Source organism: Mycteria americana, chromosome 2, assembly GCF_035582795.1.
Source record: "Mycteria americana isolate JAX WOST 10 ecotype Jacksonville Zoo and Gardens chromosome 2, USCA_MyAme_1.0, whole genome shotgun sequence".
Classification (NCBI taxonomy): Eukaryota; Metazoa; Chordata; class Aves; order Ciconiiformes; family Ciconiidae; genus Mycteria; species Mycteria americana.
In genome coordinates this window covers 8,843,914-8,869,966 of record NC_134366.1, presented here as the reverse complement: position 1 = coordinate 8,869,966, position 26,053 = coordinate 8,843,914, and positions in this window count along the sequence as shown.

The following is a 26,053-nucleotide window of genomic DNA, read 5'->3' as shown; positions in this document are numbered from 1 at the left end:
AAGGCACAAGAGAAATAATTGAATTCACTCTTCAGATAGTAAATGTGTTCACTGGGCTCAGCTTATGTGATCCAATGGACTCTACTAGCCTCAAGCACAATTTCTCCTATGTACACCAATGACAAAGGCACTACGCTACAATTGCTTTAGGTAGCTGGGAAGTAGACTCTGTATCCTCCAATCCAACACTTCTTATGCGTTGCAAGTTCTTGATATGCCTGTGCATGAATTCACCAACTGCAGCATTCTTTGACATATGGACTCTACCCATAAGTGGAGACTGCATGTGTCCTGGGTACAAATTTAGCTTGCTCTTTATTTCACTCCAGGAACTGAGACTTGAGTGTCCGTGCTTCATACATGGCAATTTACTACTAAGCTGCTTTCCAAGCAATGCTGCTAGCTCCCTGCAGAAGGTACAGTTCACAGAGACAGTCTACTCCAGAGCCTGCCCCACAGAGACGGTGCACACTCAGGCCACATCTCCTCCTCCTGTGACTCTCCTCCAGCTTTGTCCACCTTGCACTCTCAATCCCTGCATGCAACACACACACACGTTTGCATGCCACAGAACAAAAACATAATTCAGAAGGACTGAATCCTGCCCTTCGAACTGAAAACACACACACAAATTATCTTAATTCCAGTAACAACGAGGCCACTTGGCGACCAGGGGGGTTCCTGCCAAGTGATGTGCAACATGGACTTCATCAGTCACCTCCAGAGAGTGCCCGAGCAGTGTGGTCACAAGCTGGTTCACAGCAATTACTCATGCCGCTGGGGCTCTCTTCCTCCTACAGCTCACAAAGATTAGCAAGCAGGCAATGAATGTTAGCAACCATCAATAACTATCAATTTAGGATAGATCCAAACCGTGACTGAAGATTGAGAGCTTCCCCATACCCAAATGCAAACTGCCGAAAGCCTTCCAGTCCTTCCGTTGTTCTGCCTGCCTTTAGTTGCATCTATTCAGAACGTGTCTTCTTTAATATAGCAGGAAGCAGAGAGCTCAGGATAGCACTACAGCCATTTGTCACTGTTCTGCGGATTAGCCCACTTTGTCTCAATGTTTTCCATGATGTCACTGTTAATATGCAATGCTTCACAAGGCTATAACTCCTTAAAAACTTAAGAGGTTAGGTTAAAAAAAAAAACAACAAACCTGAATGTGAAAATGAAATACTAGAGAAGTCTCTAGACACCAGAGTTTCAAATGTGATAGAACTGTATAAACAGGGAAAATAGGGAATCTGCAGAGGAAACCAAGGCAGCTTCTCCCTGAAAATAATGGAAAGCTAAATTTTGTGCCACTGAATTCAGCTAAAATGATCATACTCCTCCTGATCTATTTAATCTCTCCCTAAAAGCGTGTGCTTTTTCTCCTCATTTTAAACCATCAAAAGGCCTGAATGGCTAATATGATTCTCACTGCTACATTTTTACACGTTGGCAAGTTGCTTCTAGGCATACTGTGGGGTCATTTTCCTTTCTTCATTTGGTAAATAATAACCCCCTTATTTCTACAATGGGACTCTATCTCATTTCACTTGCTTTAGTGAATAGATGGATAGATCACCTTCAACTTCATGTAATTTTGCCTTTTCTTGCAAGACTTGGGAGCATCAAGCTTCCTCCCCCCCACCCTGTACTGAATTAGAATTCTTTTGGTTCCAATTTTTTTTTATTGTAGATACAGGCATGATGAACTCTGACTAATACTGCAAAGAAACCTGTAAGGACATTATATTTTATGAAAAATATCTGCAATGTATACTTACAGCCAGCTTCGAATCTTAAACACTCCAAATCACAGTCAGGTGAGGTTTAGGGACAAACACATGCATAATTCATGGAAGCACAGCCATTATTGGTAGCTCTATAGAATAAATAGTCCTTGGTAGACACTGTGCATTTGAAGGATGCACCATATTCATGCTAGCAATATAGCAATATGGAGCCAAATTGATATTTATGGTGTACTCACAATCCATTCAATTCTGTTTCCATTTGAACACACTGGTGAAATACAGTGCAATATTCTGTTTCAGTTACTAGCAAAAGATACACAACTTCAAGCAGAGCTCCCGACAGCCGGATAGCGTAGAAGAGCTGATGACTGCACAGAGTCCACTAGGGATCTTGTTATGCCAATCTAATTAACCTGGAAAATGCTCAGCTAGCACCGTGCTCTGGGCTCGCACACAGATGGAAAACGGGCTGTTCAGCTACTGTCTGTGCAAGGCAGACTTTCTCCCAACTCCCAAGTCAGCAAAAACATTTAAGCATATGCTTAGCATTAATGTTAAACAGGTGCTTAAGTACGCTGCTGAGCAGGGAACATAACAAGGAGCACACCTCTGGAGTACGTGATTTTTGCTTTAATTGCTATTGCATACATACAGGTTTTATTTTTTTGTTGCCCTTAGATATTACCAACAGCCTCCTTTCCCTACCAAGACTGCAGTTCTGTTAAAATCTGAATAAGAAAATGGTGAGAGATGCTCTCTTTATAAAAAACAAGGTGTATCTGTAAAACCCAAGATACTGGAACAAAAAAGGAGATAAGTAAATTTAATTTTTAAAATTTCTGGAATCTTTTATAGATTTTGATTCCTACAAGAATGTCCACATCCAACTGAATTGTACCTTCCTTAACAAAGTTTTTAACAAATTATAAATGTAAACATACATGGTTAAAGCAAATTAAATAAAATGCACAGAGAATAACATAAAAGCAACAGGGAATATAACATGAACTTCCCTTCCCTGAGAAAAACTCTCAAATAGTGAGATCAGGAAAGGTTCAGTCACACTGATATGAACTACAATTAATTTCTGAACTACTGCTCTACCCACAGCATTTTACATATCCTTCATGTGGACCATAGATCCGGTTTTTAACAGAGTCAATAAACTCAGAGCTCATGAATAGTAATACGCCTGCATTACAATCATTCGCTTTACAAACTAGATCTTCATAAGAGGTACTTTCAGCCCCCTTACAGCCGGATGAGAAGACATTAATATGAGCATATTTTTCACATCCTCATAATTAGGCACAAGAAAAGAGCAATACAAGCTTATTTCTAGGTTACTTTGGTTACATCATATGCTGCAGAACTACTCAGTATTTACAGAAAACATGCCAAGCTATCATTTCAATTTTTCTCCCTGTTTTTAATAACTTCAGTCCCAAATGATAAACAAATAAAAATGTTTCATTTCCAGCATGTTTTCCAGTTTATCACCATCAGTGAAAACAAACATAAGCAAAAGTTCAGGCATGCAGCATGCTCTGTGAAACATCTGATGGAGGAGGTGATGGAGTTCTCCATGGGGGACAACTTACAAAATGAGATTAAGTAAAAACTCCAGAGTGCTTTTCTTAACCTGCAGCATCCTCTGGGATAACTAACTCACTCTGATTTTCTTCTGTTTGCTTTCTTACCCAGCCCTTCACCTTTTTTCCTGGTCAACTCCAGTATATTTCACTATTTGCTATCTTTAAAAAAATACTGAAAATCCTTAGTGAGGCAGAACATGGTGGGGCTTTGTGTGGAGACTCGGGTCTGAAGGCACCTGAGCCTCACACAAATTTCGTACTCATTTCAGCAGTAGTAAACCTGTCAAGTTCAGCAAAAGTTTTGCCCAAGTAAGTGCTGAATAATGACTACAGAATGAGGCCATCTAATGTGTGACCGGAATTCATGCCAAGTCTAACTGTCTCTACACATGCCCAAGTTGACAAAATCTTCTGGCCAGTATTCCCTGTAACTTGAGAGGGATTCTTCACAGCATTGACCACTCTGCTTACTGTCCAGTGCTTCACCTGGGCATGCAACATTGACCACTGCAGCAAATCCCACTGTCTTGAATGGTCAGTTTTCTCACTCTTGCTTTGACTGGAGATTTGGGTGCATCTCAGGGTAAGCTCTGAAGTCATTATTCCGCAGTAATTAGGGATGAGATGGTGGAAATACTTCATAGTTGATAATAAAGTCAATAAACAGTGAGTCACACCATGAAAGGGGCCTTATCACAAACAAAATCCTGTATTGGTTGCTGGACGTGCACTGAGTTTGCAATTCTTCTATTGTGCCTTGTAAGTGTACAGATTGGGAACCACCTATTTACAATCAAGGGTTGAACTCAGATTCAGCTACACATGCAATAATTCTCCCCCCGGTCAAAAATACCACAGGCAATTCCACTGCTCCTGTTCCACCCTTTACTTCTATAGTGATGAAGAGGATATCACTGGACATACAGATCCCATAGGGAACATTTTGTGCTAGGAAACCAGCTGCAAGACACACTCTTCTTCCCAGTGCACCGCATAAGCATTACAACACAGGTACTCCAGGAATTCCCAGGACCTTACCAATACTACCACAGATGCACAAAGCTAGATTTTGCAAAAGCAGAATTTTAACATAACCTTGATAATCCACTTCAAGGGCAACCAGGCTACAATACTTTGCTTGCTACAACGTCCTTAAACGGGTAGAAAATGCCCAGCATCTACAGGTGACTGCATGCTACAGCTCGGATGCAGTTATCAATGCATTGTCAGCATTTGGACTCTAATGGTTTAGATTTATTCTGTAAATTAGATTAATTTTTAAAATTTTATTCTCAACTGCAGCCTTTTCAAAATGAACAGTATGGGAACCTGCTAAACGTGATGCTCCATTGGGAAGGAATGCCAAGCTTCCTAAGTGACAGCATTATGCATTAGTGGATTACACAAGATTTACAGTACATAAAACAATTTAATAAATGGGCTTTACTTGGTAATCTCACGTGAGGCACAGTTTAGTACAATAACGTACAGACAACACACATACAAACACACAGACCTAGAAGAATAAATGCATGTATTGTGCTTGTGATGACATTAAACTATTTGGATTAAGTAATTTTAAAGACAGAGGTGCATTACAATATTCTAGGACAGCTCTGTGTACATGCCAACCATGGACCACGGATTTCTGCAGCAAGATGGCATCTGGCTAAGATGGAGCTCCTCTCCAGCTACAGCTGGACTGCGGTGCTGGGAGACCCAACCTGCTTCTGCACAAGCATGCTTGGACCTGGAAAGAATAAAGCTCCAAATGTGCAGCTCATGTATCCCCACATCCCACTTGCAGATGTGGTTGACAAACCCTAGAAAGATGTGCAGGGTAGTACTTGTCTCACGTAACGGAAGAGGCCTAATGGGGTGCTTAGTGTCATTTGAGATGCTCTGGAATATCTAAGACTATGTTTAAGTAACAGACTCAAGACTTAGATATGCGCAGGGTAGATGTTTATGGTTCAGCTAGTACCCCATATTTCCTTAAGTCAATGGAGAGAAATTGGCATTTAAGAGTGCAGGTCCTCTGGCCCATTTTATACATCTACATGAAGATGGGATGAATCCTGCCCCAGACTCCGCTGACCAAACTATACAGAGAGCCCAGGCTGACTAACTTAGATGTAGGTGTCTACATTGAAGAAGCCAATGTTTAGTCAGAGGAATCCTATCCCCATCTTGTTCTAATGAAGAACCTCAAGAGCCAGAGAAACTACCACACTCACACAGAGACCTCTCCCGTAGCTCATCACTTCACTGTAAAAACTGGGCACTTTATCTTCTAGTCCAAAATGGTCTGACACCAACTTCCAGCTTTGAATCTTGCTCTGCTTTTGTCAGATACATTAAAGAGCCAATTGCTACTAGAAGTTTTGTACCAGCCAGAGGTGTGCTTAGACATGATTCTCCATCACCTTCATTCCCCTTTATATAGTCAGTTAGACCAATACTAAGTGAGTACAAAGCGGTGCCAAGAAATGCGACCTCCAAGATATACAGGAGTGACACTGGGTGCAAGGGAACATGCTATGAAGTATCTTCTGGCAGTTGAAAGACTCATTCCACAGTGCAGAGAAGGAAACTTTCCTCATCAAATAAAGCCTTAGGCCATCAACCTCTCCAAAACGTACATTTTAGGTATTTATCTTTAGAAAGATCAAGCAAATCCAGATTTCATTAATGAACAAAAGTAACCTCTCAAACACGGATGACTGCAATGTTGTCTTCCTGATGGCACAGACAGCTCTGTGGCCTCTGTTGCTGCTCAGAGCTTTACTGAATGACAGCTGAGTGGGTAGCAGTAAAATCCTAACAGTCCCTTCAATTTCTCCTCTCTTACTGTTTGGGAAAGCAGTGAAGTGATTCAGAAAGAGAGGGGAGGGAATAGACTATCCTATGAGCAGTCAGACGACTCAGAGGAGGGAGGGAGAAATGAACACGAAAGTGTTCCTTTGTCGTTGCAAGCAAGAGGAAGCAGAGAAGCTGCTGGGTAATACTGAAGAGAGATGCAGATGTGAGGAGCACCCTCAGATTCCCGATTGTGAACCTTCACAATTATGAGAACTGAAGTTAGATCACAAGCCTCCCTTTATTCTCACATTGCTAAATAGTGAGCTACCAATGTGGACTACTTCACATGACTGCCAAAGTTATTCTGGGACAGCCTGGCCCCATGTATTTCTCATGGGACTTGCAACTTCGATGGATCCCTTATAATTTTCCAATATACTGTGGGCAGACTCTGCACTTCTATCCCCTAAGTAAGCATGTATCTAAAGGGACACTACAGTAAGTGGACAACGTTGGGATCCTACTGGATATTTCCTTGTGGAGCTCTCTGCCATCCCACCTTAAATGTGCAAAGACTTAATTTCCATCACTAGCAACATGACATTAAAACAGGCCCAGCACATGTTAAAGCTCTTCCACTGGGCCACAATGCAGCAATTCCAGTACCTCCTGCGGATTGTACCCCCTACTGCATATATTATCCTAACAAAGGGGAACGCTTACTCCCCTTTATGCCTGACCCAGAAAGGATACCAGACTGTTACAGTCTTCAAAACACAACTTGCCTCTCACTAAGTGGCAGCAGCAGCCCCAAAAATTTTCTGCTGCAATTCGGCAATTGAATTTCTGTCTGGCTTTAAACTTCAGCTGGAGTCATGATAGCTCATTTGGGAACTGCTACCATAGTCCCCTTGCTTTCAGCTCTGGAGGCCCCTGTGTTTCAGCCGAGGTAGTAGCAGCTAATGAATAGCACACAAAATCTGGACGGCATTTGGCTTCTAAATCAAGTGGAATCCGAAACAGAGAGAAGGACAAAGTAGCAGGGAGTCTGCACTGGATCAGAAACTCCACCACCTACTTCAGTGTAGGAGTTTCAAGAAAAATTAATCTCTGTGTAGCTTTTTTACCCCCTTTATGGTAGGACAGCTGCATTCATGGCTAAGAAGTATTACACCGTGTTTCACTGCAATGTGATTGATCACTGCAAGCAATAAACCTGCAGGTAAAATACGGCAAATAAGGGAAATTACAATGGAACTTCCATGTCTTTTATTTATGTTTTTAATATGAATTTACTGCTCATGAGAGGCACCAGAAATACAAAATGGGCAGGAGCAAAGCTCGATTTTCTATTTGGCCGCACCAGTGTGTCTCCAGGAAGAGCAGGAGCACTCCAAGGGTGACAGAGTAGCTTAGTCTTGATGCCATTTGTACCCTTGTGGTCTCTGAGGCCTCAGAGATACCAGCAGAGTTCCTAGGGGACAACACTTGCCAGTGGGCTTATTTTTACTTGGTTTTTTATGCATACATCCAAACTGCATCTATCACAGTTGAGATTTAAATGATCAAACTAAACATCTAAATCTCCAGACTCTTCTACAAGTCATCTTAATGAACCAGAACTGCCTCTTTTGCCCCATTCATAAATTTTTCATCAGAGTAAAGCAGAAAAGTGACACATCCATCACAGTTTCTCTTGGTAGTTTCTAAACATTAGAGCAGCTGCTGGCTAGACTGAAATTCAGAACAAGAATTTCACAGCAACATTCTTCTAACAGAGATAGCTAGCTACAACAGAGTGCTCACTCCTTTCACTGACAACTAAATGTGCCAAAATAACAGCATGCTCACATCAGCACATTAAATTTTGCCTTCACGACCCCTATGCACTCTCACTAAGCCCATTGTTTCCACTCACCTAATTGTCTACATCCAAAGGTAGTAGCTCCTTTTTATCTTTGTTGCAGCTGTACCTCTACCAAATTGGGTTCTTAGGATTTGCATGGGTGTACATAAGAGAAGAATCTGGCACTACTCTTAAGGTCCTATTCAAAACAGCTCTTTTTGATGTATTTGCTTGCAAATCCATTAAAAATTAAAAAAAAGCCCGTGTACATGATAGATCAGTTCCTGGGAAGACACACGCAAAAGCAGAATAAAACAAGTGTAGTTGGTATTATTGTCCTTGACGTGACAACTGAATGTGTAAGGGAAAAGACAGGAATATTTTAATGGAATAAATTATATAGCTGTACCTAAGGTTAGGATCAAATGTAAGTAAGTGCATTAAATTTATCTCCAAAAGTGATAAACATTTATCTCCACACCCTACTGTTGCATATTAACTTGAAAAAGACTGTGGAAAACTCATGGGGTATGTCAGTTCTTACCGGAAGAAACCACTGTGTATTAATCACTCCTACAGTATTTATGTAGAATTAAGAGAAATCCCATTGTAAGAGCTTGAACTATTTCTGTAAGTTACATTCCCCTGGCTCAAATGATGAATGGGAAATAGAGCAGTAAAACAAAAATAGGCACCTTTCCAGGTAAATGTTGTTTAAAAAAGCCAAAACAAAGCCCTGGTGAAATACTGTCACAGGGATAAAAACATTTATCTCAGTGTCACAAGAATCGTTTCGGTTTTGCTTGTCTAATTAAGTAATAAAGAAATCACAGGTGTAGTGACTCCATGAGCTATCACCGCACTTAAAAAGAGCCCACTGCATAGCCAGGGACCAGTGTGCCAGTATTATCACTTGCTGTCACATCATTTTAAGAATGAAATAGCTCAATTTAAGAAGGATTTTTAAAGAGAAGAAAATCAATACATAGTTAGAAGCTTGTCAAGATTCAAAGCAACAGCAAAAGTGCCAGAAAACAAGCAAACAAAAAAAAAGAAAAGCATGGTGGGCTTTGAATTTTCAATGACTTCAAATTCTGCTGGGTAATTAATGCAGTGCACACTGTAATGCACCTCCAGGGACTCCACACACACTCAACCCTGTATTCTCAATGACTGTCAGGTATGTGAGAGAGGACACTCACAGCATTAGGTTTTGACATGACTAGTTCAGGATTCTAATTTTAATTGTAACAAAAGTGATAAATAAGTAAAAATACTATTTTTTAAACAACAGCTTAAGGAAAAGGGTAAAGAAAGCACTAATCTTAACTTGCTAGAACTTCCATTGAAAGCATTTCTGAGATTTCAGGATTAGGTCCACTAATTATTACTTTGAAGAAATATAAAAAAACTGTCCAAATATCTTAAAGCTCAAATATTCACCTAAATTTAGTTCCTGCTTAAATAAACTGCAGATCCAGTTGCAACCACAGACCAGATTAACACAGAAACCAGCTGTGTGTGTTTTAGGTGGCCCATAAAAACACAGGCATTAATTAAAGAAATCATCTGTGTCAGTGTAACAGTTTCCTTGTCTTGAAATTTCATTGACAGTGTCTCAAAAATGAGTTCTGCAAGGGAAAGCCTTGCATTCAGGTCCAGGGAGACTGCCCCGAGTGACAGTAAGAAATAACTGTGACTTAGCAGCCTGGGGGGCCGGATGCTGCTCCCGTTTGAATCAGAGGTAAAAACTATTGTCTCTGGCAGAAGGTTTTGAATTGTGGACAGCCCCTGCTACAAAGCTCTGTGTGCAGATCGATCACTCCAGCCTTTGCTCATCTTGCAGAGGTGTGGATATGTGGATCCATTTTGCCACGGTCAGAAGCACCAGCCAAAAACGCCAGCAGAAGCTCTAGCCCTTTGCTGAGTGGCAGTGGGGGAATCCCTGCCCACTAATCATTCCCTGACTTCAGAGACCAGCAAGGAAAATGTGCAAGAGGTTTTTATTAATTCTGTGACACCCTGTATGTGAATTAGGTTAATCCAGTACTTTAATCGAACAATGTAATCTCAGATGGTTAATTATTTTTTCTTATTGATAGAGAACATCCTAATCAAAGTCTGTAACGACCTCTAAGATCGGTAGCTTAAGCTAATAATAATCTAAATTTCCCCATGTTAAAAAAGTTGCAGTACCAGATGTTTCCCAGGCATCTAAAAGGCATAATGAAAGGAGTACGATGCAATCACACAGGCTGTGCAGTTCTCCTGGAAACATGTTTGCCGAAGTTCCTGTTCAGTTCCCTTAGTTGAATTCACAGGTCACATAGCATTGCACCTTCCTCTTAAAAACTACTGCTGGAAAAAGCAATATTATTGGAGTTGGGAAAGGAGGCATTTCCTTAAAAAGCCAGCAAAGCATTTTACTATGGAACTTAATTAAAGGATGGAGAATACTTTGGCCGCTTCTTGAACACGTCTACACAAGGCATGAGGGAAACGTACCCTACCCTCTGTACCAAATATTAGCATTTTCCCTCACAGGGGAGGCAAAACACAGTTACGAGTCCTTTGCTTGAAAGGAGGGAGGGGACAGGAGACCAACAGGTACCTTTACAAGCTTCAGCTCATATGAAATAAGTTGTTTTTAAAGCAAAGCACCCTGAAGCCATCACGCTTCCCACCCTCCGGTGCACACCCGCCCTCCTCCAGCGGCGAGCTGCCTCCCGGCTGCCGGAGCAGCCCGCATGCGGGGCACCGCGCACCCCGCGCCCGGCAGCCCCGCCGCCCCCCGCGGGTCAAGCCAGCAGGCGAAACACACAAATATATTTCCATCAGCACAAGATGGCAACCAGCACTTCTTCCGGGAGAGCAGCTGGCTTTTTATTTTTTTCCTTGGGGGGGGGGGGGGGGGAGGAGATATTTTAAAAGGCATCCCGAGTAGGTTTTGAAAAAAAAAAAAAAGGCATTAAGACAAATGTTTCCACTAGCAATGCCGGAGGAACGGCAAGGTAACCCCCACACCCCCCAGCTCACACACACGCACACACATCGTGCTCATCAACTTGGCGAAGTTGGCCGTGCCAGAGCGCGGTGCCCGGAGCGAGCCGGGCGCGCAGCCCGCCCCGGCCCCGCCGAGCCCCAGCCCCGCCGAGCCCCGGCCCCGGCGCCCCCCGCCCTCGCTGCGCCCCAGCTCCCCTTGGAAAGGGGGACGCCCCAGCAGCCTCCGCATCACCAGCGACCCTCTTCAGGAGGGGGGGACAGACACGAAGCAAAGATGCAGCCTCGCCTGGCTCCCCGGCCAGCTCAGCCCCAGCGATGGGGGGCTCCGCACCGACCGTGCGGGCGGTGAACGGGGTCTGGGTAGCAGCGAGCCCGAGCGGGGAGCCCCGCCACTTACTTACAGTCACTGGAGGCGCCAGCAGCAGCCACTTACCATCATGTTTCCTTGCATTTTAGCCGTTTGAAACATTGCCTTTTCCTTCATTTTTGCCGTGTGTGTGCGTGCGTGTGCTGTTCTCCGAGAGTTACTTAATCCAGCGGCTGGATCACTTTAGTGAAGAACTGGCGTGCACTTGCGATGGCTCTTTTTGGTGTGGAGGGGACTACGAGCAGCAGAGGGGGAGGGTGCCTGCTTTCTTTTTTTTTTTTCCCTTCCCCACCCTTTCAATGTATATTTTCCTTTCGCCCCCCCCCCCCCGAAAAAAAAAAAGAAGACAATAAAAATAAAACAGCCCCTGTCAAAGGGGAGCGGAGGCAGGAGCGGCGGGGGCCAGCCAGACTCAGTCACCACCCAGATTCAGCTTTTGCCCTGCGGGAGCCGGCGGAGTGGGGTGGGCAGGAGGGAGCCGCACACACGCCCCCCGCCCCGGCCATGCCCGGCCGCCGCCCCGGGCCCGGGCGGTCCCGCCGAGCCGAGGCCACCGCGGGAGAGCAGTTGCAGAAAAGCGGGGCGGGTGGGGAACGATAAATAAAAAGAGGGAGCTGGAGAGGGCGGAGGGGCGACCGCCCCCTCCTCCCCCGGCTGTGCCCGGCTCGCTGCTCTCCCGGGGGGTGCACACGCTTTTTACAAACACGAACCGGAGAGGGTGGGGGGAAGAGGAGCCGCCTCTCCCGGCGTTAACCGTTCACCGGCTAGAGCCGGCGCGGCCCCGGCCAGGCCACGTCTGATGCAGGGAGGGTGGGGAACGGGAATAACGCTGCCGCGGGTGAGCGGGGGACGCACGCCGCGTTTCCATGGCTGCGCCCCGGCCCGCCCGCCCGCAGCCCCCGGCACCGCCGCCCTCCTCCTGCCCGCGGCCCGCAGGACGCGCGGGGAGCTGCCGGGGGCAGGGGCGCGCCCAGGGACCTGCCCCAACGCCAGGATTTGGGATCCGGGGTGAGCCCCTCCGCACGCCGCAGGAACGGGCAGGTGGATGCTGGAGTTCGGCCCCACCCCGGGGAACTGCAAAGGCAAGGGCACAGCCTGGGTCGGTCTGCAGCTGAACCCCGGCCGTGCCCTTCGCTCCTTCCTAGCAGTGTCCCCACTTTTTCTGCGAGGTCTTCCACTGCTGTGAGCTGCAGTCCCCCAGCTGAGCTGCCCCACAGGTGGCTGGAGCAGCTGCTGGAAGGTGGTCCTCTCCTGCTGCCCTTGCGAGAACGTGGCCCCTCCTCGCCACGGTGCAGCTTTCCAGGGACACAGCCTTGCCACCAGTCCCAAAGGTTTACACCTCAGCCTGCACAGGGGAAAAAAAATCCTTCCAGAGAGCTGTCTCTTTTGTCTCTCCCTGATGCACCAGAAGTAATTACAGTCATCTCCAGGAGAATTAGCTGCCCATTGATTTCATTTAGCATGGGCAGGACTACTTCAGATGTTGCCCACTCAAAAGGAGAGAAGAAACTCTGCGAAGATAGTAAGTAATTTGCTTAATAGCTGAGAAGGGAAACAAAGAAGAAAAAGCAGAAACTCTTCTTGGCATCCAAGGTTTGACCAAGCCAACGGCTAGAGCAGAAGATCTCTTTTTTTTTTCCAGTGGGGGAACTGCAGACCCTTCCATGGGTCCTTTTGTTACGCCCATCTGGAGCACCTTGAACTCTGGTCCTTCACAGCCTGCAGCATCTTCATTTCATAGGCAATGGCTGTTCACTAGAAAAAGGACACAACATGTGCAATCCCATAGTGTCGCTCACACTAGATTTTTCCTTAAGCCACCCAGCTGTTGAAAGACATTCAAATATAAAATCTCTCACCTGTTAAGCATGTATCTTGAAAACGACAGTAATGGGGAAGTGAGACCCCAAGACACTCATGGGAAATGCCAACAGCAGATGATGCTGGTGCCCCTGAGAATCACCTGTGGGAGCTTTTGTTCTACAGAAATCACCCCTCACTTGCAGGTCTTGATTATTTTCTCCCTTGTCTTTATTTGGGAACTGCTTACACCTCATACATGTTGCATCTTGAGCAGGAAGTTCTTCATTATGTTCCTTAAACTCTTGTCTCTTGCTTTCTTTACTTCAATTTTGATGTTTTATCAGGCAGTTCCTGTTGCATCTCAGTATTTTACCCTCAGGTGTTTTAATTATGTATGAACACAAAATATTTGTTATCTACTTCACAGTTAGTAGTCCCATTTGCCTCCTGCATTACTTTACACACCCATAGAATTACTTACCGTATATTGAACTCTGGCAATAGTGGTTTTATGGATATTTTTCCCTCAGCTTTGTCATAATGCAGCTACTGGGTTTGTCTGCTTATTTTTATTTAATATTTATGTACTATTGGCATAACCATAGCTATTGCCTGAATTAAAACAGCTTTGTTTAAAGTTGAGACTACTGGAAAAATTCTTAGTTTCACCTGTGACAACATCCAGTTGTTGTTTTTCTTATTAAACACCAACCAGGGTCCATTTGGCCAGCATTTGTACATTACTGTGTTTCCACTTCTGCTATGAACTATGCTCCCATCATCATAAACCAGAGATTTCACGAGAAACAGGAAACAAAAGTCAGTGTTTTGCAACACTGTGCAAAATGATGACATTGGTGATGTTGGGGCAAAAAAAATCCCATTATGAAAGATAATTTCTTGATTTACAGCTTTTAGTTCTTTTATTTCGACTCAGTTGACACTTTGAGAAAACACTTTCCCTCTGAAAGTTTTATGACCAGAGTTGACTCTTGGAGGTTTCCAAGAGCCAACTGGATAAAGCCCTGAGCAAGCTGGTCTCATCTCAGAGCTCATCCTGCTCGGAGCAGGAGGTTGGGCTAGAGACCTCCTGAGGTCCCTTCCAGCCTAAATTATCCCATGACCCACTCCAAACTGAGTGACCTTTTTTGTTACAGGTTAAAACGTCTGTTTGAGAAATGACTGTTGTGTCACTTTCTAAGATGATTCCAAAACTGCATTCCTCATGTTCCCAAAGACTTTGGGTTCTGCTGATCCTTACTTTGGCTGATATTTTTCATGTCTGAGCTGCTTTTCTTTGGCTGATGGAACAGCTAAGACTTGCTCTCGGTTGTTGAACTGTAAGACTAAGTCATGCTGCAGATTTGTACCCCAAGCTGTGGCCAGGTGATTCCACTGCAAATGGTCAATGAAACAGTCCTTCAGGTCTGGGAAGTTTAAGACAGCTACAAGTGATGTTTCCAGACTACTCCCTTGAGAAGATTAACCCCACTGGACTCCTTTTCATCTAGCATTCAAACAACTGTTGAGCTTTTCTTCTAGATGGATGTTCTCCATGTCATTTTAATGGAAAGTCACTACAGCTGCAACAAATACTCTCACAGACCAAGGAATCAACTTTTTTATGATTAGGAAGTGAAACAGTGAATGCAGAAAGATGATCTGAAATTTCTTCCACATTTTTGTAGGGAACATTTTTTACTTTCTTTGAATGATGTGGAAGGACAGCCAATCACCCTGGGACCCAAGAAAGTAGTATGATTTAAGTAGCTAAAAAGCTTGCTGGTGGTTATTCTGTATTTAAGGCCAAAGATCTGGCCCAGGAAACCTCAATAAAACATGAAAATGTTTCTTCATCATGTCAGGCTTTTTATCAGAGGAAAATTGTCAAAATTCATGACTTTTGCATTCATTGGTTTAGTCCCAGTGCACCTCCTTTGTCAGTAGAGTTACTTTTGATATGAACATGGGAAAGTTCAGCTCAGACCCAGCTGCATCTTAACAGCAAGATCTTAAGTGAAACCCCTGTATAAGGACGTTTTTTTCTGCAATCTGTCCATTTGTATCCAAGGTGCATACCAGGAGAAAAGCCCTGGGAACTCAGACAGGCTTCGTTTTATATCTGATCTAGAGATATTCTCCATATCTCAGGTACTATGAAAAAAACAACATGGCATCTTCATCCACCAGCATTTTTATAGGCCATTTTGAGGAAATGTGCTTTTCTCACATCCATCACAGAATGAGAGATAGATATATATATAAAAAAAAAGCCTTATAGATATTCTATTCTTTGTGAGTTTCAGTACTCTGAGGCTGACTTTCTTTATCTGAAAGGGAACACAGGCTACAATGCTTACATCCTATTCACAATACTTTATTTAAAGCTATGATGATAAGAGAGTAGGAGAATTTATTTTATCAAATAAAACCCATTCAATGCATTTGATGCTGGCTCTCCTGCTCACTAGCCAAACAAGCCTGGGAACAGTCCTTCTGAATAGAAGGAAAGAATTAATTTCACACAGTATTAGCTGGCTGCACAGCACAGACTTTTATTTATTCAGTATTTTTAAAGAAAAATACTTTAAGGATGTAAGACCACAAACAAATACAACAGCTGTTGTACAAAAAGTCAGTTCTAAGAGTATCAGGATTTCACTTCCTCTCCTTAATTTAAAGTTACTTTTTATTCTCCCCAATAAAAGAATCCGTGTTTTCAAAACATAACAAATGGCTTTTTCTTCTCAGTCAGACCCTTTTGCGAGGATCCCATCTTCTTCCTGTCAGCCTGATCCCACAAGCCTGTGCTCAGGCTTCTCTCCAGCCAGGCTTCTCTCCAGCCTAATTTCAAGACTGTGCTCTCTAGGATCATTCTCCAAGTCATACTACAGCTTCCCCCGAATTCTCCCCATCCCTTACATCCATTATTCCCAGGTCCACAGCACAGTGTTTCATCATGAGACCCACGTCTTCTTCCTTTCACTGGGCCAGTAGGTTGAACTGACCATCAGGGGAGTCTGATTTGCATTTTCTGTCAAGCAAGCAGGAAAGCTAGTGCTTTTCAATAGAAACACTGAGGAGGAACCCAACCCAAATGCTTGAGATCAGAGGATCATTCAGGCTGGAAGGACCTCAGGAGGTCTCTAGCCCAACCTTCTGCTGAAGCAGGGTCAGCTCTGATGTCAGACCAGATTGCTCAGGGCTTTGTCAAGTCATGTCTTGAAATCCTCCAGGAATGAGGACCGCACGGCCACACTAGGCAACCTGTTCTGATAGTTGACTGTTCTCACAGGGAAAAAGATTTTCCTTATATTCAGTGTGAACTTCTCTTGTTTCAACTTACGCCCATTGCCTCTCATCCTCCTGCCACACCTCACTGTGAAGAGCCTGGCTCCATCTTCTTGATAACCTCCCCAAGAAACTGGAAAGCTGCTATCAGGTCCCCCCAAACCCCTCTCTTCTCCAGGCTGAACAAGTCCACCTTCCCCAGCCTCTCTGCAAGGGGTAAGTGTTCCAGCCCCTGACCATCTCGGTGGCTTTCTGCTGAACTTGCTCCAATTTATATCAGTCTTGTACTGAGGGCCTAAAACTGGACCACAGATGTGGTCTGAGTGCCAAGAAAAGGAGATAATTGCTGAGGGAGAGATCACCTGTAGTACTTCTTTGCTACTGACTTACACCATTCAAGACGAATGGGATTGGTGGTATCCCAAATGAATGGTTGAGTGTTATATTGTGCAAACCTAATGGAAGTCAGGAACAGAGCTTTAGTAATAGTAAATGTATTCCATAATGGTATTTAGTAGTACAACAAAGAAAAAAAGAGAGCTACAGCAAGCAACCTTTTTTTCTTCCTAAGTAGACCAATTTTCAGAATTCTGTTATTCAAGACATGCTACATGTCTATTCTGAAATATCTTCACTCATACTATGCTAGAACTTTGCCCATGTATTTACAACTGCAGTGATTGCTTCTTCCTAGTAAAAAGAAGACATTGGAGAGTCAGATAAAGTAAATACACTGTTAAATAAATTTAAAAATTACTTCTGAGGATCCCTAATTCTTCAAGAAATTAGAATAATGACAGAGCAGCTGCTGTTAAAAAGTTAATATTTGCTAGCTCTTACTGCATGAAGGTACTTAAGCCATCTTTGTTAACCCAAACGGGAGAGAAGAGTCTGAAAAAAGGGAAATGATGTTATCTCAGACATTCTGAGGAAAAAAGAAAGATGATAGAAAATACAGAATTTTAGAATGATTTGTCTTTGGACCATTAATTTTTTATTCTTTTTTTAACCTGTACTTGAATTTTTGTGGGTTACTGCCAACATTGTCACCGCATGGTGACGTTCTCCTCCTCTCCCCATGTTCTCCACCTTATTTCTTTGCAAGCATGGCCATTCATGTCTCATCCCTCCCAGTGAGATGCAGGACTAAGCAACTTCACGTGCTCAGGGAATTTGCAACGGCATAGCTGAAAACTGTTGCCTTTGAGAAAAGACTTACTAATGTGTTCCTGTTACACCAATAGGAACATATTTTCCCAAAGGTATAACTGGACAGTTTATTTGTCATGTACCAACTCCATCCTGGGGGAAACAGTGGGGAGCTCAACACATCTGATTTCTCCTGACACTACTTAGACACTAAATGCCCATATATGTGCTTTGACATTTAGTTCTTAGAAAACATGGTAATTTGTTAGATTCATCAGGGATTTGGCTTGAGACACATCACCTCTGGACAGCTACCTGGAATGCAGTCAACTCCCCATTATCTGCGAGTGAATTATTCAGCTGCAAATAGACCATAACATTGGTACAGAGATCCCCAGCTTGTTTTCATGTAGGCCGTGATAAACCCAAGAGCTTACAGGCTCACATGGGGCACTGTGTTCATGTTGCTATGCTGACACCTCAACTAGCCTAGACAGAAATTTCCACTGTGCTTTCATAAAAGCAGATTGGATGGGAGATCTCATGCTAAGATCCATAGCACTAATGCATGTGCTGTATTTTTACTTTGTTAGGTAGAAGTACCAAGTATATATTTCAAATTCTGGGACTCAAATGAGTCCCTGTCCATACTGAGCATGTGAGGTTTCTTGCTAAGACAGGCAGCAGATACACTCCATAGTGCACTGTGGGTGTGAGGCAACATTGACAGCTGCAGGCTAGGACATTAGGGCAAAATCTGGAGGATTTCTGCTAGAAGTATAGATTCCCCATTAAAGCTTCTGGTTTTTCACATTTCCAGCTTCTAAACTCTATTAATACAAGCTAAAAATATACAGAACTCAAATAACTACTTTTCCATGAATGAAATTGTTGAAGTTGCTAAGGGATTCAGAGTAGGAGGAAAAGCATTCAGAATACAATTTCTGCATAATGGTTGGGCATATGAAATGTAAATATTTGGGAATGGTAGGAAAATCTGGGCAGAATCATTAGACTCACTAGTGGTAACAGGAAAATGCTAATAGCAGGCATTACGAGACCTTGCTTTTCAAGCAGGTACCACTCCTGGTTAATCAGAGCTAGTATTTTTTATACTTTAAAAACTACAAGTCCTGTAGTAGAAATGACATATATCTCATTAATCTCTTCTAGCAAGTATCCTTACCCTTATATGGACTTTGGATTTCCAGCTGGACTGCACCAATTCCAGTGCCTAACCAATGGATCACATTGTCTTTGCTAAATTAAGAGTATCCTGTGCTACCCAGCTTCTCCCAGGAGAAGTGGGTACTTCAGAGTTTTAAAAAACAAACACATAAAAATACACAAAAGCATAACTGAAACATAGTATGCTAAAAGCAATATATGTGCTAAGTTTTTTCATTAACACTGAATTGAAAATATGGACAGATTTGTGTTAAACATCTGAAAGTTTGTTATGCAACAGATTTATCCTCTAAACCAATTTTAGATTAATTTCAATACCATTCTGAGAGTTACGTTTTTTTAATGACAATTATGTTGAGAAGGCAAAAAGCATCAAAGTCCCCTTCACTCAAATGTTCACTCCTGACAGTGATTCCAGCCAAGTTGGAAAGATATCAAAACCACAAGTCCTAGAACCAAGAAGAATCTTACATATTGCCAAGAAAATGCCAAGTGTTAAGAGCCAAGCAAGCTCATCCCATTGAAATCAACAGAAATCCTCCCATTGAATCCCACAGCTACATCCAGGGTCTAGCAATAAACTTTCCTTCAACATGCAACACCACCATGAGTCCAGCTCATAAAATAGTACAGTTCCCACTTTAGCCAAGCAGAAAATCTGGACCCACAAATGAACCTTCTTTCTAATACATGCCCTAGTGATGGCATATTGCTTAGAAGGCATTCTGCCTTTGGTATATGTTATTTCACTATTTCAATGCAGTAGTCTTGCAGATAACTTATTTTGTGAATATCAATGTATTTCCATTTAATTCATGAAATTGTATAGGATCTTTTAGGTAGATAATTTAATGCTTGCCAACTTCCATTAATTTTTAACTAGACTTTCTAGCCTGGAAGACATACTGAAGCATTCTAATTTCAGATCAGGTGGGTCTATGTTTTGATTAAAGAGGCAATTTTTTTTTCTTTCATTGTGATACGGATGATTAAATTTCTCTGCTAATTATCTGTATCACCTCAGAACACCCTGTGCCTGACAAAAATATTTCAACAAAATAAGACTAAATTTAATTGCATTACTCCTTTTTTTTTTATGAGAAGTTGATATAAGCCTGTCCATTCACTTTGAGTTTTTCTCCACCTTGAGGGCAATGCTAATGCTTCTTGCTGTTGGTGATGTTCCTACCACATCTGCAGGATGTTTTTTGCTTTACTTTTCAGTGGACTTTCAGTGGAATTTCATTACAGTGGGTGACCAAATCTTGCAACATAGGCATTGTAACACACAATTTATTCTTCTTAGGTGTATCTAGTAAGTTAGACTGAAATTCTCAATTATTTGAGATTAGGTACCTAAATTCTTTTGAAGAAGCGGATATCATGCCTACAAGTGATCTGTATTGTCTGTTGGTGTGAACCAGTTGTTAGGATGGCGTTATGGAGTTCACCAAAGTCAAGGATTTAGTTAATCTGTTGTGCCAATCACTTAACTTTCATTATTTGAGTTTATGAAAGTGTGAACTCTCTAGAGTCAGGCCTACTTTTTATCAGATTTTAAAGATTTTTTTTTTTTATCAGATTTTTATCAGATTAAAATGCTAGAGCAAACAGGGCCCTGACTTCTATCCAATAATATCAAATATTACACTAGAATATTTTTTTTTCCAGTGTTAGTAAGATGGATCCATACCAAGAGTTTGTCTCCGAATGCTTAAAACATTTAGGAAGAATAGTCAAGGATCTAATTGGTTTTGTCAGGTTTCAGCTCTAAATCAAGGTATTTAGAATGGAAATGATAAATTACATCATAATTTTGCCTTCAATTAAAGACTCAGTGCTGCCTAATATGGGGCCAGCACCTTTCCTAGTGGAAGCAAAAGGAGCTTTGGGAAAGTTATTATTAATTTTTCTAGATATCAGGTTAGGTTGCCAGCTTTGGTGTAGGAGTAGCAAAGTTTAAACCTGCCTCAGACTTTATTTTCATTAAAAGATATGGTCATAAGCTCAATTTTACTTGGAATCATAAATTAATACATCTTCTTAATTTGCTTTCTAATACATCCTATTGTGTCTAATTTAGACACAGTCATTTAAATGTGGGGAAACAGCTAAGTAAGGAAATGGTGTTCATTGCAACAAATGCCTGGAAAGCAGCAAAGAACAAGCTCTAGAAGTCCCATCAAAAAGAATAAGGATTATGGCATCCTTCTCTTACAAAGACACATAGATATAATTGGATAAATCGAATCCACTGACTGTAATGGGTTTTAGGAAATTCGGCTATTGGCGCTCATTACAGGGAGGTCAGTGGGACCTCTGCAGACTCTCAGTTAACTTAGGCAGATACACCGTGTTTAAATAAATAAATAACAACAATACTGGTTTGCTCCAATACAGTGATGCAGATAGTAGCTTGCTGAGGTATTCTACAGAAAGATATGAGAAGAAATACCCCTTGCTCAAAATTTTGTCCCTCCCTCTCTGTAATTACCCCAGAGGAGTAATAGCCCAGGCAGCATACGCGGCTCCCGAGTGACCACCCTGCACGGAGGAGCACCAAAGCTTGAGCCATCCCTTCGGAGAAAACGACTTTGTGCCTGGAGCCTGTGCGGAAAAGATGGCATATGCTGTGATCTGATCACTGTCTTGCCATTATAGTTCCTTTGCATGTGGCACAGGGGAGCATAATTTCAAACAGCCTTTTAGGTGCTACCACCTCTAGCAAGCATGTTCCCTGGCTGATCCCAAAGTCAAGGGGTTTTAAAGTTGTGTTTCCCAAAGCAGCAGTGAGCAAGGGATCCTGGCTAAGGCTGTTGGCAGGAGGAGACTTTGAGCTGTGGGCTTGGTGCACAAGCAAAGGCCATGGCTGTGATGAAAAGCAGGATGCTTGTCTGGAATGCAGTGTGGAGCCTCTTTGTGATTTCAGTGGGCTTTCATTATCTATTTTGTTTTCTATTTCAGTCTTAGTTGTTCTCTTTCTTTTTTTCTGAGAGAGGAATAGAGTTCAGTGGTTGGTTTGGCAAGAGGATATTTATGTATAATTTTTTTGCATAACAAAATATAATTAGAAAATGTAAATATAACTTAACTCCATTACTGCACTGAACAATAAAATGACCACAGCACAGGCTACTCTGGCTCTCCAGTAATTCATCATCCAAATTATATACCACATCTCCATTAGACAGTCCTTTTCCACAAAATTCATCTTGCCTTGTCATGGCTAAAAAACAAAACCAATTTATTAAATATCAGTACAAGTGAAACAATGAAATCCATTGTTTGGAATACAGCAAGAGAAAACATTTTGAAGTAGAGCTGATTAAAACCTTCTCTTACAGACAAGAATATATTTTTATGCTTAATTTTTTTAAGAAAAAATTATTCTGCATGAATAACTTGGTTTTGAAATGCAGCTGTTTTGCATCATGGGAGTTCATATGCCATTAACTCTTTCTATAAGCCTGGATCCTTGGTTAAATGACATTTTCTTTCAACTACTGTATTCTTTATCAGGTGTATTATACACATCCTGGATACGTACAATGTGACTTGCACAAGGAATCTTAACCAGAAACAACAAGGGCGTGAAAAGCCAAAGCGTGGTTACAAGAGAGCAAAAACTTCTCCCTTCCACCCTCCAAATACAACCAAATACACAAGCAAAAAGAAAACGTGAATGTTCCTGTGGAAAGGAAATTCTGGCTATGAAAGCTTTTATTTATCAAAACCTGCAAATTGCATCTCAAAAATGTTTAGTTTTAAAATATTTGATTAAGTATTATTAAGCCTCTAATTTCCAGAGAAGCTGAGTCCTGTAAGCCCCCAGTAGCTGTTGCATCAAGTGCAATTGTACAGACTGCTGAAAAAAACCTCAGGCTACCATTTCTCACAAACTAAGCTAAAACTATATTTTAAAAGACTTTTGTAACAAACAGTTGCATGTTTTATATAAGAAAAGCTATTGACTCCTGTGATAGCTATCTGCAAGTTGTTTTACAAAGTGAACCCATTTCAATTATTGTTTATAAAGTCAAACAAAATGCATTATAGAAGTGGAATCACTGATTCCAAGGATGAATTAATGGCAAATTCAAAATTTAAACAGCACATTTTAACAAATCCATGCTGTCAAAGGACACAGAGATCAAGCACATAGCAGAATGGGCAGAGTCAGGGAAACATTACCACAGTAGTTCTTCAAGGGAAACACATGGAGCAAAAGGAATGAGGGCCAGTGGAAGACCTGGAGGCCTAAAACAGGACGTAAGTGGAATTTAGATATTAGAGTCTAAAGCTGAAATCATAAGAATTAATGCTCAGCCCTCACCTCACTCTGGTATCTCTTCAGCTCCACTGGCATTGGGGTTTGTGACCTGCAAAGTTGGCCTGGGCTCATATACACCTGGGCTCCTACACACAAGCGTCCTGGTTCTGAGTAGCCAGGGTGCTCCAAAGCTTGCCTGTGCGCTTGGTCGCCTGCAAACCAATATCCAGCAAGCACCCTACAGCTTTGGGACAAGGCATCCTCTCCTCAGCCCTTCCCACCCAGAAGAGCTGGGCCCCAACATCCTCTAGGGCCAAGAGCTGTAAGAGCCGTGGATATCCTGAGGAGCTGAGGAGAAGGAGAGCTTGGAAGCAGTTTTTAGGGAGAAAACGACATTATTTTCTCAAGACATTACTGAGGGACAAAATTTATCTTCCTACGTCTGCTCCTGTAGTTAGAAGTAGACTGAGATCCTAACCTTAGGCAGCCACTCACTCTCTCTTCTGTCTCCCATTCACTTCCACACAAATGCTTGCTACCTCCTTGAAATTCAAGTGTTCAGTGTTTTTACAGAATGTAAAGAAAATAACTTCTGAACTGAAAACAGGTCTTACGAATCTGGGCCAAAGTCAGAGTGGAGCAGTTTGATGTAACTCCAAATGCTGCATGAGACTGGCCATTACGGTTGTTATGCCTTACTCCCCCTTAAAATCATTGCCATTTTTTTAGATTAAATAAAAAGTAGGCACTTTTTGGTACAAGAAGTGAAACTGTTCCCCAGTCAGCTGTAACATAAAGCCTGTTAAAGCAGTTGTTCTGATACTATTTGCCTCTCTGTAAGAGAATGTGAAATCAAAGGTGCTTATGAGATGGGAGTTCAGAGTATGTATTTTGGTGTTCTCTTTTTTCCTGATGTTCCTTCGGCTGCTCTCGCCTATGCAATAAATACTCCATCTACTCTGTTTTCAGCTGACTGTGACTTCTGTGTGAATTTATGCCTCTATGAAGTGAATAAATTAGATGTGAGCTGAGATGATGGAACGTAAGAGAAATTATTTTCTTTCCTTTATAACGCCTACAGATTCATTCTAATGCCATAGCTATTGTTTTTAAAAATAAAAATGGAAGGCTACCAGTTGAGTTAACACACTAGCTCTGCAATACCTAGAGAACTGAAATCAGAGCCCAACTCCTTGTCATGGTTCAACCCCAGCCAGCAACTAAGCACCACACAGCCACTTGCTCACTCCCCTCCCAGTGGGATGGGGGAGAGAATCAGAAGGGTAAAAGTGAGAAAACTCATGGGTTGACATAAAGACAGTTGAACAGGTAAAGCAAAAGCTGTGTGTGCAAGCAAAGCAAAGCAAGGAATTCCTTCACGCCTTCCCATGGGCAGGCAGGTGTTCAGCCATCTCCAGGAAAGCAGGGCTCCATCACGCGTAATGGTTACTTGGGAAGACAAACGCCATCACTCCAAACGTCCCCCCTTCCTTCTTCTTCCCCAGCTTTCTATGCTGACCATGACGCCATATGGTATGGAATGTCCCTTTGGTCAGTTGGGGTCAGCTGTCCCAGCCGTGTCCCCTCCCAGCTTCTTGTGCACCCCCAGCCTCCTCGCTGGTGGGGTGGGGTGAGGGGCAGCAAAGGCCTTGACTGTGTGTAAGCACTGCTCAGCAGTAACGAAAACATCCCTGTGTGATCAACACTGTTTTCAGCACAAATCCAAACCATAGCCCCATACTGGCTACTGTGAAGAAAATTAACTCTATCCCAGCCAAAACCAGCACACTCCTGCACAAGTAAAATGGACATAGGTGTTTCTTCTCCTTTCATGTGCATTACAGAAAAATGGAATGGTTCTAAGTCCTGTGTGAGAGGCACTGCACATCCCCCTGACCATTTCTGTGGAAGGCATTCATGATCCAGGTCCTTGTCTCTTCTCTCTCTCCCCATCTATTCCCAAACCCTTTTAAGTGGCCTGTCTTTGAAAATGATCAACCTACCCTCCACATTTTCTTTCATTTTCCCCAGTTCTTTTCTATTGCTTGTCTCAATTTGCTCTGTCAAAAGTATGTTTTTATTAAAATAGCCTGTAGTCTATTGCAACTATTGCATAGTTGTAGCCTCTAAATGTAAAAGGAACTAAAATGCTGTGACATTTTTATGAATACAGAAGCAATTAAGTAATGGACATAAGTTTGTAAATCTTATTAATTACTGAGGATCGATGCAGCAAAAAAAGAAAGATGGTCCAGTGAAGACTTCTCATGTCTGCTGATATTGCTCCATGGCCTCAGGCAAGACATGGGCCAGTTCTTGAAATGTCCATAAATGGCCTACTCACTTCAGCTGGGCTGAGTGCCAGGGAGCAGCAAAGCAGGGCTGCTCCACGAGGGAGAATGAGCCAGGAGCCAAGGGTGACATGGTGCAAGCCCTCACTGACAGGGCGCCGTCCCAAGGCATCTGAGCACGGCCAGGGTGGTAACAGGGCCATCCACAAGGTGTAATGGTCGGCCAGGTCCAGGTCTATTCAGAGAGCTCTAGCAGGGGACCAGTCTGGAGACAAGCTACAAACACTGTAGGTTTGGGGTGCATCCAGGGAGAACAGTCCGTGCCAGGACAGCAGGGACACCTACAACATAGTTCAGGCAAGCCCTGGACACCTGAGCCCAACCTTAAACACAGCTCCTGGGCCATGAGCAGAGAGCGTGGGCAGAAGTCCAAGATGAGGCTGTTCAGGGCAATCAACGCCTGTTAGTGCACTCACAATGCTGACATTAAGTGCCGAAAACCTTTGAGGACCCAGATCTTAGCTTCTCTGTGCATCAGTCCATGGAAAAATTAGGACCCTACTAGCTCTATTCCAGGCTTATCCTTGGAAAACACTTAGTGGTGTTCAGGATTTGTCATAATAATATCAGTTAGAGGCCGAAAGTAAAGTCATTACTGTCAAGAAAAGAGCTTGCCCAGCAATAATGCAACCATTCAGGT